Below are 13,142 nucleotides of genomic sequence, written 5' to 3'. Positions count from 1 at the left end.
TGTTTCAATTATGGACAAACCCAACTGTTGGGTTAAAAATTTAATAAAATAATTTTAACCAATGGTTTGGTTTGTCCATTTTTGCCAAACATGGGTTGAAACAACCCAGCATTTTTTAGAGTGTACATTATATTTAGTTTTTCTAAACGGTTCCATTCCAAACAAATATTTTCTGACGATTATTCCATATGTCGGGCTGCACAGGGTTATTTTTCTGAATCGACACTGTCCAGCAGTGAATGTTTCAGAGAGAGCAGTGTGTGCTGTGAATGTGAATGAGGAAACACACACGGAAACACAGGTGAGACGGCCTCCATCACACTGACACTGGCTCATTACCCTTGCAGATTTCACAACAGTCTGCAAATCAGCCTCAATGAGTCAAACTAGTGGAAATGGACAAACTAATTACTAAGTAAACCACATGTTAAAACCAAAATTAGCTTGATCTGTGAATGAACTGTCTGATTGGACCTCCGCCTCTCTGTCCATCGACCGTCATGACACACATATTGATGAGTATCTGGTGACTTAAGGTCAGAAAAGTAGAAAACAAAACATGCTTTTTAACTTGATTTTGTTTTAATAAATAGCATTTTAATGTAAACTATGGCCACACTTTAGTTTAGGGTCCAATTCTCATTAGAACTATTAACTATGTCTTGTGCCTCAATAAACTCCTAATTTCTGCTTATTAATAGTTAGTAAGGTCGTTGTTAAGTTTGGATATTCGATAAGATTTAAGGGATGGTCATGGTGATTTAAGGTCATGCAGAATAAGGCATTAATATGTGCTTTATATGTACCAATAAACAACCAATATCCTATTAATATGCATGCTAATAAGCAACTAGTTAATAGAGAGAATTGGACCCTAAACCAAACAAATAGTATAGTAATGATAGTATAATGTAAATGGTGTTAAAAGATCATAATACAAATACAAAGTAGTTAATATGAGCTGTTGTTGATAGACTTTAAGTTTGATCTTGTGAAAAAAATAAGTACACTTTGCCATTCGTTAAAAAGAGTAGTCCCACTTATTACAGAGATAAAGGAATATAAGTGTGAACTGAATATAATGTTTTTGGACTCTTTAAATAAAAAAATAAAAAAAAATAAAGGAAAATGTATTAGTTTACATTTGTAGTAAATTAAATCAACTGAGATGTAGAGTGTTTTTGACCCACTTAAGTAGGACTTCAATACATCTGTATATATATAATTGCGTAATTAAGGATATGATTATGACTATGATGTTCAAAAACTTGTCATTTCACAATTTTCCATTTCCGTTAAGTATGCTCAGTTCCATTAACACTGTGCAAACATCAAATTAAAACATAAATATGCACTGAACTAAAAAAACAAACAAACACGGAAGAGACTTCGCCTCATCATTTCATAAATTCACAACACGCCACTGACGCCCAATCAGGTCAGAGCTTAAAAACATCCCTTCCCATTAGCCTCAGCGCTCAGCCACAATTTACCGGCGCCGGTCTCCACCCTGGAATTAAACCCGAGTGAATGCGTAGTCTGCCGGGTCGGAGCGCTAACATAGAGAAGCGTGAAGGGAATCCACATTAGCCTTGATTTGTAAACTCCTCATCGCACCGGCTCACTTTCTTGGGCTCTTTGAAATGAAATCTTTCCAGGACCTTTAATTATTGCCCACAAAAAATATTGCCTTTAGCACAAAACTCTTATTTTGTTCCCCCTCTGCATCCACTGAGGATAACAAACAAGCTAATGGGACAAACTCTGGCGCAGAGCTGGATTCTCAACTTCAAAGAGCTGGAACTCAATTACACCGAGAGGACGTGAGAATCCATCGTGGCGCTACGAGTAGATTAGGCCTTTCCAGAAATAAAAAGGAACCAAATGAATCAAATGCTCAGTCAAATATTACGGTCAGTATGATACAGTAACTCCTCTGTGCCTGACGCTGCATTTTGTGTCGAGAAATTCAGTTTTTCTCTCATGTCTGGTGATTTTGCTTTCTAACACAATTCCCACCGCACATTTGCATGGATTTACACGCGGGGTTGGTCTCTTAAGTAGATTAAGACTCAGAAAGGTTGAGGGGGGGGGGGCTGCTTATGCCCGTTTTATGGTCAGAGATGCCAGCCTGGAACACACTTGATTGGTTTAGAAGTTCTTGAGGATTGTGCAAATGGTTTAAAGGAATATGTGAACATTCTCACGCTCATTTTGTTCCAAAAAACTGATAAAAGAGCATCATAAAATACAATTAAAGCAGGTTATATGAAGCATGTGCTGACGGATTTTGAAAGTGAAAGTGACTAATTGCAATAAAAAATGTTGTTTATAGTTTACATTTATAATAAATGCAAATTGAACTTTAGAATGTTTTTTTTGACCCACTTAAGAAGGACTTAAGCACATCTTTATATGTAATTTCATATTTACTGACAAGCATTTTTGGTACATTGAAATATACTTTCATTTAATTTGTTGATTTGTATGTCTAATTTTAAAACTTGTTTGTCATATTGTAGACAATAAATCAAAATAAGTATCCTTTTATTTCATATTATATTATCTGCAAGCACAGATACAGATGCCATTTCCACGCACAAAGCTATTTTGTGTGTTTAAATGTTTTTTATTTGGTATTTCAGCAGAAGATCATTTGTAACTACACCTTTTTTTATGCAAACAGATAAAACTGACAACCTCACACAAAGCTATTTTAGCATAACACACACGTTTTATGGACAACTGGTGCTTAGTTTTGGAATGACGTGAGGATCAGAAAATTATTTCCGAATCAACGTCTTGCATGAACTATACCTTAAAATGTAGGAAAGAGACTCTTGTACGAGTTCAATAAGCTTGATTAAGCTCAGCGTGAGGTTTCTATTTGTGTGCCCTCAGAGTCAATCAATTACCATTGTGGATCTTTAACGCCATTCAGTCAGAATAATTTCCCCAAACATGACAAGACAGTGAGAGAGTTCTCGGCTGGTGTCAGTGTGGTAAGTGTGTGTTAGCAGGCGCAGATATGAAGTGTCTCTCTGACAGTGATTAGCTATGCTAACGTGACCCGCGAATCTGCAGGGAAGAACACCATCTGTGTCCAAGCCGAGAGGTCTGACACGAGCACTCATACTCCTGACACTAATTATTCACAGCCGCTGTCATGGCCTGAAGAGAGGAATCATACGGCAGTCGGATGTTATTTGGATAGTTGGATAGTTGGTCTCCTCAACATCTGATGGAATATTAGATTGAGCTAACTTGGATGAATGTTTCTCTTCATTTCCGTAAGTCGTGCTCTTTTTTCAAGTGGAAATCAGGGATAGTTCACTTCAGTCTGTCATCATTCACTCATCCTCTTGTTGTTCCAAGCCTGTATGCGTTTCTTTCTTCTGTTGAACATAAAAGAAGATATTTTAAAGAATGTTGGTAATCAAACAGTCCTTTGACTTCCATATTAGGAAAAAAATAGGTATCACTTTATTTTGATGGTCCCTTTTGAACATTCTGTTAAACTATAAGTAACTTTGCATCTACATGTCAACTAACTCTCATTAGAGTATTAGTAGATTGTCTGCTTAATATCTGCAAACTCTTTATTGTGTTGGTCCTTCCTCTAATCAGGGTTAGTAGACATGTAGGTGCAATGTTACTTATAGACAACAGAATGTGTTAAAGAAACCATCAAAATAAAGTTAAAAGCAAATACTACACTATGGAAGTCAAAGGCTACCGTCAACTGTCTGATTACCAACAGTCTTCAAAATATCTTCTTTTAGACTCATATATATTTGATGACAGTAAGTGATGACATAATTGTCATTTATAAGTGAACTCTCCCTTTAATGAGAGTCCATCTTTGTTCTGACGCAGTTTAAAGCGGGTGTTGATGAAGCATTATTGCTGTCACGATCCCTGCCTGTGTTCCCTGTGTCTGTCTGGGACTCTTATTTTGAAGATCTGTGTGTCCACATTAGTTGCATTGTTCACTTCATGTTTCCCTGCTGATGTTCCCTTGTTAGTTACAATAGCTACTCCTTTGCCTCCATGGATGCCTAAACATTACAATTGCCTTCCGTTTCTGTATTTTTTCTTTCTTTTTTTTCACTTCTGCAAACTTGTGTAAGCTGCACTGTGTCCTCAAGTAATTCACATCCAACCCTAATCAAACACACTGCTGGGAATTAGGAAGTAATCCTGAAGATCTTGATTTGATTGTTCAGGTATGTTTGATTGGGGTTGGAGGAAGGAGGACACTGGTTTTAACTGTGTGAGACGGATGTATTTGGCCGTGCCTCGGATTTAAGATGCCATTAAAAGAAGTTTAATTTTTCAAAAATCAGGAGACAGCAAGTGAACGTAACATTGATTTTCCGAAGACAGCGTTGATAAGCTTTCGGGCACAGAAGAATGTGTGTCTTCCCTTGCAAAAAAAGAAGTATAGCCTAAGTCAAGTTTATTTTGGTTACACTTTATTTCGATAGTCCACTTTAGACATTCTACTAACTATAAGTAGATTTGCAGCTACATGTCAACTAACTGTCATTACAGTATTAATAGACTGTCTGCTTAATATCTACTAACACTTTATTTTGTTGGTCCCCCAATAGACATTCTACTTGACAACTACTAACCCGAACCCTAACACCTAACAGTCTACTGACAGTCTACTACAGTCTACTAATACTCTAAGTAAGGGATAATGTAAAGCGAGTTTATTGATTTAAAAACGATTGTATTGCTTCCGCTAAAGAAAATAGTCCGTTCCGCGTCCATAGCAACGCTCTGTTTTTCATGGCAACGGTGTGTTATACTTCGCAGCGGTCTGATATCCAGAAATAACACACCGCATTCTACATTGGAATTCAACCAAGCTCTCAATATATTGAGAGTTAGTTAACATGTAGTTGCAAAGTTACTTAGTAAAAGTTAGTTAGTAGAATATCTAAAGTGGACTATCGAAATACATTGGAACCTTTACTTTAAGTAAACTCATGTAATGTTCAAGTACATTTTATACTTTATGTAAGTATACTAAAATCAATGTAGTAGTAATATATAACTAAATTTGCTATTTCAATCATTAAAAAAAATCGAATTAAAAGTGTACTTTTAAAGAGTACAGTAGTACGCGTTTAGTACACAGTTCAGTTTTCCTTTTTTTATTATTATTATTATTATTATGTACAAGTGAACTGTTAACTTCCTATTTACTTCTAGCCAACTAATTTATAAAATTACACATTGAAGTATACTCACTGTAAACTACTAGTTTGCTTGATGGTTTGTTTATCCTGCAAGTAAACTTGTACGTTTCAAATGAACTTTACCTCATACTGATAGTTGAGTATTATTTTTGCACTTTAAGTTTACTATAGGTACTACTTAGGTTTTTATTTTAATTTATTTTTTTTTACTTTAACTGTATTGGTTGGTGTTAACTTCTATGTACAATACATATAATTAGATTTATGCAAATGATTTATGTATTACATAAAGAGACTGGCTCCTTTTCCATTTTACTTGTTTATAACTTACTAAGTTTATAAGATTGAATGTAGAATATATGCTGCAGTATCAAAAGAGTAAACACGACTACAAGCCAAATATACTTAGAATACTGAAGTTTACTTTTCTTAAGTATATCTAAATCAAACGATTAATTGCAAGACAAATATATATTATACTTGTCAGTATAAGCCAAGTATACTCGCTGTAAGTATATGTATCTTTAAGTACAAAAAAAGTAAGCAAAGTATAATTGTATTTAGTTTAACCCTTTCACGCATAGTGGTCACTACAGTGGACAGCTATTAAAAAAGCATTTTCTTGAATTTGCACGGGTTTTTATGGCAAAGTTGCACATCAATCTCTTCATTGGACCCTGGTGCATCATCCTATAAATTGCAACCAAGCCAAGATGGCCAAGGGTCAGTCAGACATGCCAAGTTGCTCCGGAATATCCACCCATTCCTTCTATCCTAGGAGACTCTTGTAGGTAAAAAAAAATATTGCAGCATCAAGCAATATCTAATGAGTCATATCACAGTCAAATTTTCCAAGTTTTGATTTTAGATTGAGAGAAAACTCTGATTAATCACATGTCCACTGTAGTGGACGTCATGCATCAACTGCTATATTTCAGCTACAATTCATAATTATAATGTGAATATTGTTTTTGAAATTTAAAACTTAAAAACTTAATCTGCAGTGACTTTTTTACTGTAAATAAATGTACTTGTATTATTAGAATGTAATTTTCATTGACATCGAAAAAAGTCATGTGATTACATAATGTATGACACTTGTAATGCATTACTTTACTTGTTAGATCAAAAAGTAATCTGATTTCGTAATGCATGTTATTGTAATGCGTTTCTTTATACTCATAACATCAAAAAGTAATCTGATTATGTAATGTGCGTTATTGTAATGCGTTTCTTTACTCATAACATCACAAAGTAATCTGATTACGTAATGCATGTTACTTGTAATGCGTTTCTTTACTCGTTACACCAAAAAGTAATCTGATGCACATTACTTGTAGTTAATTACTTGTTAGATCAAAAAGTAATCTGATTAGGTAATGCATGTTACTTGTAATGCGTTTCTTTACTCGTTACATCAAAAAGTAATCTGATTAGGTAATGCACATTACTTGTAGTTAATTACTTGTTAGATCAAAAAGTAATCTGATTAGGTAATGCATGTTACTTGTAACACATTACTTTACTTGTAACATCAAAAAAGTCATCTGAATGGGTTATGCATGTTACTTGTAATGCATTACCCCCAACACTGATCATTTCAGATGAGATTGAAAAAAACGTATTGCTAGGTTTTCTCAGAGAAGGGCTATGATAGAAATTTGAATGTCCATCTTGAACATAATCAGAATTATCAGCTAATAAGGGTAAATCTCCATACTCTGGTGCACTGGAGGGAGCATCTGAGTGGTTTCCACAGTTGTACCTTGACAGGCTGTAGAAAATTCTGATGGAATCACGTCCTCATGTTCTTATATCAAAGATACGCGAAGTGCAATTTGTATGAAGTTGTATGAAGCCTTTGCAATATTTTGCATTTATATTTTTTGTATATATTTTATAGTTTTCACATGATTTGATATAATTGTATTGATTAGTTTGTTAAATTCACATACTTTATCTGTTTGGTTATTGTCTTATATTTAATATAGTATATCTTCAGTTTAAACCATAACCGCATGCTGTCCACTCAAGTGGACATCTGAAGATCTCTTTGAAAAATTTGTAAAAAAATAAAATAAAAATCAATTCTTGTTTTTCATGCCCTAAGAGCAATAAAAACACATAGGAAAAAAAATCCTGACTGAGGTTATCATAATTCATGCATGAAAGGGTTAAAACAAGTGTACTATTTGACAACTTTAGAAGGATATGCCAACAGTATATAAACGGCACGGCTGCTCACTCGGCTTTAGATCTGAGCTTATATCTACATGTAATATAGATGAAAGGCTGGAGCAATTCAGTGCCACTGTGAAGGGGCAAATTACATATATTTCACACAGGCATATTTTTTTCTGCTGCCAGTAAATAGATTCTGCGAAAAATAGGCCCACAATCAAATATGAATTGAACAGATCTATGTTGTTGACAAAGCACTAGGTTTATGAATACATTTAATAAGTGACTTATGCTGTATGCGAACAACTCATGACCGCAGTGATATTTCATCTTGACGGATGCTGCTGCTTTATAGGGATTGTGTGGTTATACTCCCTTTTTAAGACGTGTGTTTTTGCACATTTCGCTCTGTTACTGTTCTGAGTCCGATCTGGATGTGGTCTTTAAACGTGCTTTTTGATTGAAACTTACCCACATTCAAGTGTTGATAAAAGAGAATGCATGAAGCTGAATAAAACGTTTAAAGCAGAGTCTGTTCTTTCTTTTGATTATATTGCATGTTCAGACTGATATTCATAAAGCAAAATATTCAGGGGGTCATGAAGGTTTTGTGAAAATGATCAAAAATGCTGGCGCTGACTGGCAACTTTTGTCAAAAACGCTGGCGGGGAAACCGTTAATATGCATGGATATAGTGATTCTTGGCTCATGAAACACCATTAATAAAAGAACGAGTAATATTCAGCTGTGTAGTCGGCATATACTTGACTCTGAAAACCAGCTGCAGTTCAGAGATTAAATTGGTTGTAGTTTTTCGCTCTTGTGCTTTACTTTGATGCTTTTCTTTTTTTCTTTTTTCCTTTTTTCACCAAGTCATTGACTGGGCTCTGCTCATCTGCATATACCTCTGCTTGCTACATCTCAGTCTTTCTCTCTCTCAGTTTGATCTGTTCAGACGTCTCTCTCAGGCCCTCTTACATGAGATCTCTTCTGCGTTTCTTTGAGTTGTTTGAAGCTTAAACATGAACGTTTGAGTTTTAGAGACCGTGAGAGGAGAGGTGATGACGATGTGTGAATGTTTCAATCTTTTTGTTTTTTATGACAATAGAGTGTGATTACAGCTCGAGCGCCGACAGGTTGTGTCTGTATATATGATCGCGAGCTCTTGTATGATTTACAGCTGTTGAAGGTTTTGTTTTTAGCCGTGAAGGAGATGAGCGAGATAGAGTTACTGCAAAACCTCAGTCACACTTTTTAAAAACATGTTTCTATTTACAGTACATTCCTGGGTTCAGAAGTCTGAGACATCTAGTGAAAATGCATGTGTTTTGAAGTTTATTGGAAAGTTATTGACAGCAACATTGGAGCTACATGGAAAAAAAAAACTCATGATCATGTTCTCCAGCATGTTTGAGATGATCCAAAGAGCATCTTGAGCTTTAACAGAAGAAGAAAACCTGACAGATGCCTGTACAAAGAGTCACAGAACAAATCATTGGGTTAAAATGATTCAACTGTGGCTCTGTGCTGTCAAGCAATCATTTATTTTTCTTCCTCTGTGTCTAGAAATTGTAAAAGTAGTTATATCATTTTACAGTTTTTTCAAAATCCTAAAATTTGTATAAGCCATTTTACATTATCCACAGAGGCCGTGCACAATTTGATGTGTGAAATCATAGACTCGCAGTGAAACAATTTATTTTTTGCCTGTCAGGTCGCTAAAAAAAAATCTTAAAGAACATCAAAAACATAAGAACTATTTACACGTGATCAAGCTTCATGCATTTATGCATTTTTCTTCGTCCTGTTCTTCATCAATCCAGGAAAGTATTTTAAATAAATCAGTTTAGTGTACCAACAATACAGTTGCAGGATATTTTTTTATCATGTATATAAATATGTAAATGTATTTCAAGTATACTTAGCTCAAAATATTTGTTTTCACAAGGGAAGTAACATGGTTATTTACCTTATTAGTGAGTAATGCAATATTCTAACACGTTACTTTTAAAAGTTACTTTCCCCAACACTAGTATTAGTAAATGTTGAAATTATTCGGTGTTTTATTTACCTTACTTGTGAGCATGTAAGACACGACACTAGTCACCTGTGGTTGGCCTGGCCGGGCGTCACTCAGAAAACAACAGGCCAATCCAAAGAGAGGCTCATGAATATTAATTAGACGGGCCAAAATCGACCTGTTCTTAGCAGAGCTAAAAAAAAAGGAGCTACAAAAATATATTAGGATTGTTTTTGGTACTTATACCGCAAATATATATTCTTAAGGACATCAACACCTAAAATAAAACTCCAGAAAGGTGTACAATATGGGACTTTTAACTAGTGTTAACAAAAAGGCCCTTATTGTAAAGTGTTCCCATTTATTTTTACTTTTATTTCAGTGAAAGCATACAAAGGACTGTCATTGTATGCAAATGTGGCTACTGTATGTGTGTTTGTTTGCACACTCACACACTCACACTGCACAGAGTGCATATGTATGCACAAATAGCCAAGAGCAATGACTCTGAGTGCTCAGCAGCTTTATAATGAGAGTGTCACTCTGGCCCCCGTGGTTCTCACTGCGACCCGCTGGAATAAACACAACCAGTTTAAAAGACGTCTAAATAAACCAAAAAATTAACTTGACTAAATTACCTGGAAGAAGAAAAAAAGAAACTGCGTAATACTTTAACACGTTTATTAATGGTGTTTGCAAACTGTCACAAACTGCTCTGAGACACGAAGGTTGAGGATCCAAATGCAGTATTTAATGAACATGTTAATCAAAAAACGTAATCCAAAGTACAAGCAAGGTCAAACACAGACAGGCAGTCCATACAAACAAACACAACAAGGCAGGGAACACAGGCAAAAGAGCAATCCAGGGAACAGGCATGAAAATCCAAAACCCAAGAGACATGAAAACAGGGAGAATGCTCGGAATTACAGTGTAACACTAAACAAGACTTTGCAGATAATGAATGAGAAAACCAGGCGTATATTGGTGAGCTAAACAAGACAATGAGAGACAGGTGAATGTGATCATGGATGTCCGAGCAGTAAGTTGTGGGAAATGTAGTTTGTGAGGGAATGACAATATTTTGATGTGGAGTGCCCTCTGGTGGCCGTTACTCAAACTCAAGCATTACTATTATAGGGTAAGTATAAGGATTACAAGCAAAAAAAAATCAAATAATATATATAATATATAACTATATATTCAGGATTTACATTTATATATTCAGAGTTATAACTATATATTCAGGATTACATTTATATATTCAGAGTTTTAACTATATATTCGGGATTTACATTTATATATTCAGATTTACATTTATATATTCAGAGTTATAACTATATATTCAGGATTTACATTTAGATATTCAGAGTTATAACTATATTCAGGATTTACATTTAGATATTCAGAGTTATAACTATATATTCAGGATTTACATTTAGATATTCAGAGTTATAACTATATATTCAGGATTTACATTTATATATTCAGAGTTATAACTATATATTCAGGATTACATTTATATATTCAGAGTTTTAACTATATATTCGGGATTTACATTTATATATTCAGAGTTATAACTATATATTCAGGATTTACATTTATATATTCAGATCTACATTTATATATTCAGAGTTATAACTATATATTCAGGATTTACATTTATATATTCAGATCTACATTTATATATTCAGAGTTATAACTATATATTCAGGATGAGTTTTAACTAAATATTCGGGATTTACATTTATATATTCAGAGTTATAACTATATATTCAGGATTTACATTTATATATTCAGAGTTATAACTATATATTCAGGATTTACATTTATATATTCAGATCTACATTTATATATTCAGAGTTATAACTATATATTCAGGATTTACATTTATATATTCAGAGTTATAACTATATATTCAGGATTTACATTTATATATTCAGAGTTATAACTATATATTCAGGATTACATTTATATATTCAGAGTTTTAACTATATATTCGGGATTTACATTTATATATTCAGATTTACATTTATATATTCAGAGTTATAACTATATATTCAGAGTTATAACAATATATTCAGGGTTACATTTATATATTCAGGATTTACAACTATATATTCAGAGTTTTAACTATATATTCGGATTTACATAGAATTATTTCCTGTTTGGCCCCCCATATATATATACTGTATATATATATATATATATATATATATATATATATATATATATACTGTATATATATATATATATATATATATATATATATATATATATACTGTATATACTGTATATAGATAGATATATATATATATAAAAATGTGTGCAAGGTCACTGCTTGTTGTGCAGACTCGAGTGACACCTCAAATATTGCAGCTTTTAGAGGAGAGATTATTTTCTAAGCAATCAGACTAACAATTATTATTCAAATGCAGCTCGGCTGTTTGAATGAGTGCACAGGCAATTACTGTTGAGTGTCAGTCATATATTTGTCTGTGCATTTTGCAGAGTGCATTTGATGTTTCATCCATTTGTAGAAAATAAGAAAAGAACAGCCCGGTGCATTAATATGCCTGCTCTCCTAAACGAGCCGTTAATCAAAGTTTGAGGACACGCATAAACCTGATGAGTGGTGTAGGAGTCGATGGAGCCGTAAACATCGCGCCTGCTCTCTGGGACCCGGAGAGATCAGCAGTGTGCACCCATGATTCTGGAACATAAAATCTGTCAGCTTTATTTGTAGTCCACTTATGATGACTTCACTGGCCCTGGCCTGAGGTGGCTGCTTTTATGGCAAGTCGTCTCAATCTATTCTGAATATTACACTGTCTTGCTAAAGTGTCATGGTAGATAAAATTAGCAATTGTAATATAGTTTCAGAAATTAGCAGAATCCAGTGGCTTCTGTCAGATCATATTCTGTGCATATTGCTCTAAGAGAAATTTCTTGGTACATACTTGTTTTTGTATGTGTACAAAACTTCATATCAGCCTTAACCTTTAAATGCATGAATGTTTTGCCAATCATTATTACATATTTGGGACTTTAGCGACCCGGATGTATATCTAACACGGATGGATCTCTACCTGTCGTGGTAGTATAAACTCTCTTGATATTAGATTAACAATTAAAGAAGAATAAAGTTAAGCATGTTTTGTTACCATTTGGAGCTTGGAACCAAATTTTGGAGCTTTTTATACCATCATCACTGTCCTCGTCAGAACTCATTTCCCAGTGCGTTCAGCATCTGGCTCATATTCGCAATCTCAAACATATTCTCAAAACTATCATTCTCAACATCTTCAGCTTGACAGCTTCTTCACCAGATCCACCGTCAAGTGACAGTGACACTAATATTTGATTGCGTTCAGTACTTGCTCGCTGAGCCATTTCAAGTTTTGCTGATGATATTTCCTATTCTTTTGTTTTCTGCCTGCGTTAACTATGAGTGAAACGTCACTTCATCATTGTGTATCAGACATTGCCACCTTGTGGGAAAAAGGTTAATTGCACTTATTCAGTCATCAAAGATTCAATTATTGTTGTGCTGATGAGTTCAATCAGGTGTATTTGATTAGGAAGAGCTTGAAAATTACATGTACATGTATTCATGGTTACTGTGTGGCTCATGTAGTCTACCAAAACCAAGGCATATTCATGTTCCCTACATTGAGTGTTTTAACAATGATGGGGAGTAGCTTGGCAGTGATAGAGAGTAGTTCTCTGAG

The 13,142-nt window shown here is 34.3% G+C and overlaps 1 protein-coding gene across 3 annotated transcripts in view; it reads left to right on the top strand.

Moving 5' to 3' along the window:
- The window catches only part of astn2 (astrotactin 2), a 445,829-nt gene that overhangs the window by 184,746 nt on the left and 247,941 nt on the right, over positions 1-13,142 (top strand). The gene's annotated exons all lie outside the window — the stretch shown is intronic.

The sequence above is a fragment of the Abramis brama genome (assembly GCF_963993115.1).
Source record: "Abramis brama genome assembly, chromosome: 5".
NCBI lineage: Eukaryota > Metazoa > Chordata > Actinopteri > Cypriniformes > Leuciscidae > Abramis > Abramis brama.
The sequence above is the reverse complement of the archived record's forward strand: the minus strand, read 5'-3'. Positions and strand labels throughout refer to the sequence as shown.